The following is a 4524-nucleotide window of genomic DNA, read 5'->3' as shown; positions in this document are numbered from 1 at the left end:
GGGGGCAGGCGGCGGCCGCGGAGCGCGGCGCCCGGGAGCGCCTCCGCGGGAAGTGAGCGGACGGCCTCTGCGAGGCGAGTGCAGTTGAGCTGATGTGGATCTTACGTCGCTCGAGTGCCCACCTCCTCGTCCTCTCCCCATTTGTCCGCCGCACAAAGACGCTCGCACCTACAAAGCCCGAGGTGCACCTGCGAGGCGGCCGCCCGCCAGTGCCGCCGCCGCGCCTCCCGCCCCGCCGCCGCGCGCGCCCCCCGCGCCCCTCCCGCCGCGCCCCCTCCCCCAGACCCGGCCCTCACTCTGTTTGCAAAGCAGCGTAATTGGTTTAAGCCCGGAGGTTGGGGGAAGAGGGAAATGGGGTGGGGGGGTGTAACCCCCTTTGGAAAAGGAAAAAAGAAAAATAGGCGGGGCCGGGCGGGCTGGCGAGGGTTCTGGATGGGAACCGCGCAGCCGGAGAAGGGCTAGGGGCGGTGGTGTTGGAGCCCGGCTCGCGGGGCAGTGCCGGCTGAATGACCCCAGCGTCTCTCCCCAGGGGGACCCACCGCCCTCCCGAGGCCCGGGCTGCGGGCTCGGCCCGCACCCCTCCTTCTGTTCTGGCCGCTTCCAGCCCCCACCCTCCTGATTCCTGACCTAAAGTTCAACCCCGGGAGACTGGAGTATACGGATCCTCCCCATAACTCCCCCCCCCCCCCCCCCGCCTCGCCCCTCTCCTGACTTCAGGCTTGAAAAAGGAAAAAGCCCCACTTTTGCCCCGTCACTAGAAACTCGGCCATCTGAGTCAGCCGAGCCGAGTGACGTTAGGCCGATCCGGGATCCTGGCTAGCAGAGTGGAGACGCTGCCACGAAACCCATACCTGCGGCTAAGAGCAGGTGAGTCACGGCACCGTTTTATATCTTTATGACATAACTTTTTTTTTTTTTCCGCCTCGGTCCGCTCTACTCCCCTTGTCATCTGTAGCGATCATAAAGAGGAAGAAACTGAGAACAGATGTCTGTGTGATAGGGCAGGCGGACCGAGTCGGGCCGTCCTCCCTCTGCCCGACTCCTCCTCCTGCCCCCCTTCCGCAGCCTCGGGGACTGAGCTAGAGGCAACCGTCTGGTTTCCGATAGGGAAAGGTCAGGGGGAGGGGACATCTCCCTAAATACGCGCGTTAGCTGGGAGAGCCTTGGAGCGGGCGCGGGAATGCATTTCCTCGGCTAGAGAGGTGCCAGGGCGAAGCCAGAGGTGGTCTCCGGCGGTGCGTGGTCCCATCTCTGACCTAGAGGGGCCGGGCTAGGACCCTAGGCGCTCGCTGGGTTTCTGTTCGGTCCTGGGCATCGGTGGGAAGTTCTTCCCCAAGCCAAGCCTCTCGACTCCTATGAGGCGGTGGGTAGTGAATTGCCCACATGTCCTGGGGAGGACCAACTGAAGTGACTGCGTAATAGACACTGAGTTGGTGGTTGCACGAAGGTGCGTGTGTGTTTCTGAGTGTGTGCGTGAGTGTGACCATGTGTTTCTGAGTGTGTGTGCGCCCGTGTGTGTGTTGTCCTCCCTGTGAAACCACGAGGTTCTTTAAGTAGCAATAAAATATCTTTCTAAAATGACTAAGAATCGCAAAATGTTCTTGTTTGGCAAAGTTTTAAAAATATTATTAATCTCATTTTACGAAATACGTTTTAACTTGTCTCCCAGATACCTTTTTTTTTCTCCCTGTGCTTTGTTCTTTTAAATCTTTCTTCCTTGAAATCTGGCAACAGAATCACGTTAAATCCTTGAACCAAACAAATCTCTCAAATCAGCAGGGGAGCACGGGAGAGTGAAGATGTGCAGTTAAGGAAATAAAAAAGATAAAAGCATTGGATTACAATTCCTTTTTTTTTTTTTTAACAAAAAGGGGGCTGGGGAATGTCACATTGTAAGGAAAGGAATGAGGGGGAAGTTAAACCCACCTGGAACTCAGTGCACAGGCGCGCTCCTCCCCCGCCTGCCCCGGTGACCGCCAGTTAGTCCCCTCAGTTTGTGTAACTGTACCTGCAACTGTGTAGGTCTGCACATATTTCTCGGGCGACAGTCAGAAACTAATTCTTCTGTGCAAAGTTCCCATCAGCTGCAGGACCTTAGTTCCACTTGTGAAGTACACGGATGCTTAGCTTCCTCAGCCTGAGTGGGGGGGGGGGGGGGGGGTGCGGGGGGGAGAATTTCAGTGCTAATGAGCTTCCTTGTTCCTTCCCGCAGTGATTCTCCAACGCCCTCTTGGCTCTTCAACAACGTCGAGCATGACTAGGGTATTTTCTATGGGTAGTAGCAACTTAGAAATCGCTTTTATGGTGCACAAAAAGCCGGTGCCTTAAGGGGGGAAAAACCTGCTTTCACTTTAAAGGGGATCAATTAAAAAATCAAATATTCTTCCTCTTTTAGCCCACTTCCCAAACCTACTAGGCCTCATCTTAAGAAAAAAAAAAGTCAACTTGAAAAAAAAAAGCCCATGTTCATAGCGGAATGGCCAAAGCGAAGTTTCTCCACGGCTTCTTCAAAGTCCAAGACCGGTAGTGAAGAGTGGACTCTGCCAGCTTTAGCCTCGACCCAGCTTGGGGGGTCCCGGGTCCGCGGCCCCAGGAGTTCCTGTGAGCACAGCGCCTCCTGTCGTGGGGAAGGAATGTTGAGTCCGCCCACAGGCGCCCCCGGCGAGCAACGCCAGGCGAGCCTAGAACTCCCCATGCCTCGCTCAGCCAGAGATTTGGGTTCAGAGAGGTGACCGCCAGAGGCCAAGAGGAAGGAAAAGTGGCAGCTCCGTCAGCTCCCAGCCTCTCTCCATCTCGGTGGCAATGACGTTCCAAGACACCTAAGAAATTTCGGAGGTGAAGTTCTGGTGTACCCAGATGCCAGCCGGTCATTTCCCCGAGGTTTAAAAGCGAATCATCAGGGCCATGCAGGATCTTTGATTTTGAAAATAAACAACAAATAAATAAAACAAAGCTGCTACCCCCGGGTTGCTGGCCAGCAGGCAGCCAGGTGACGTGCCTGGCTGCTGCAGCCTGCCGGTTTCCAACCTCTTCTCCCAAACTGGCCCTGTCTTGACGGTTTGGGAAGGTGGTGCTGTGCCTTCTGGGGAACTGACCCATCTTCACCTCGGGGAGGCTGGGTGGACTCGAGGCAGGGGAGCCACGAGGGCCGCCACGTGGCAGCTTCTGGGGCGTCCCGTGCCAAACTGGCCCGGGGAGCACAGGTCTGCACGAGCCTGGGGAAGCCCAGGTAGCGGGGCAGACAGGCTCCTCTGGAGGAAGCCGGGGCGGTCAGGATGGTGGGGTGCGCGAGTACCCCAGGGGGCAGAGGGCCTTGGAAGCGTCCCCGCCCTTCCCAGAAGCTTTCCGCGGGAGCGGGCGGCCCACGGCCCACGGCCCACGGGGCCATCTCGGCCACCTCCACTTCCCTTTCCCGGCATTACCTGGCTGCAAGCCCCTTCAGCCCTTCTTCACTGGGACTAGAAGAAGCAAAGGGTGAGGACGGCAAGAGACGGAAGGAAAGGCCAAGGGCTCATGCCTCGGTCCCAGCAGGCTGCCTGAGGCGGCGCTGGAGTCCTTCGCGTTTAGCGGGACCGCAGGGCGGGCAGAGAGCAGGGCCCGGGGTGCCGGGCATCTCCGGTGACCCTGGAGCCTCCTGACGACTTCTCTGTCTCTAGTTCTCCCTAGTCTGTCCCCTGCCCCCGCTGACCATACCCCCGACGGGGCTGTGGCCAGGTCTTGGCTGCCCCGGGCCCAGCCACGCTCCAGGCAGGCTAGTCCGAGCCCCTCCGCAGGCCCCCACCCGCCACCCAGAGAAGAAGCTTAAACCCTCAGCCTGCGGGGAGAACCAGAAGCAAGGAGACTGAGACCTGCTGTCTTTAATGTGGTTCAAAGCCGACCCGGACTGGGACGCAGATCGGTTTAGGACCGAGGAAGGCCTGGGACGCTGGAAGCAACTGTCTGCACTTGCTTGTGCCTGGCCTTAGCCAGCCGAGGTGTGTGCCCGAGCAGGGGAAGGGCCGGCGCCTTCCCGCAGCAGCCCCCGGTCCTCAACAGCGGGAGGCGGCGGCCAGGCCCTCGCGGCCCCAGCTTTCCCACCAGTCTGGGGCGCAGGGGGCCGGGAGAGGAGAAGCACTGAAACTCAGACCTTCCTTCCTCCGCCATTCCTTCTGTCATTAAGTCATTAGTTAAATTAATTCACGACTCACAAGCAGCAGTAGGTAGGGCCCTGGGACCACCCAACCGGCCTGGCGGGGCAGCTCGGTGCGGAGAAGTCTAAGGTTCCCGGCCGCACCCGTGGGTGGGCCAGCACAGAGACACATCCAGGGCTTTCATTCTACTGGAAAAACGTTAATGTAACATTTTAATCCCAATTCTTCAACACTGGGTTTGTTCCTTTCCCTACTGCTCCTGGGGCCGCCGCCGGGTTTCTGAGCTGCCCAGGGCGCAGGCCTGGCTCGCCCGCAGCCGGATGTCGGAGCCGGAGCTGCTCCCCGCCCGGCCTCGCCCGCGAGCGACGAAACTGTCCGTCTGGCCGTGAGCGAG

The 4524-nt window shown here is 59.1% G+C and overlaps 1 long non-coding RNA gene across 1 annotated transcript; it reads left to right on the top strand.

Annotated features, from left to right (window-relative positions):
- The first annotated feature begins 6 nt into the window (after positions 1-6).
- LOC124235905 (uncharacterized) lies at positions 7-2952 on the top strand. Its single transcript, XR_006887599.1, has 3 exons — positions 7-867; positions 2213-2275; positions 2396-2952. It is a non-coding gene; the product is annotated as an uncharacterized LOC124235905 (long non-coding RNA).
- Positions 2953-4524: the final 1572 nt, after the last annotated feature.

Source organism: Equus quagga, chromosome 2 (genome assembly GCF_021613505.1).
Source record: "Equus quagga isolate Etosha38 chromosome 2, UCLA_HA_Equagga_1.0, whole genome shotgun sequence".
Lineage (NCBI taxonomy): Eukaryota > Metazoa > Chordata > Mammalia > Perissodactyla > Equidae > Equus > Equus quagga.
The sequence above is the reverse complement of the archived record's forward strand: the minus strand, read 5'-3'. Positions and strand labels throughout refer to the sequence as shown.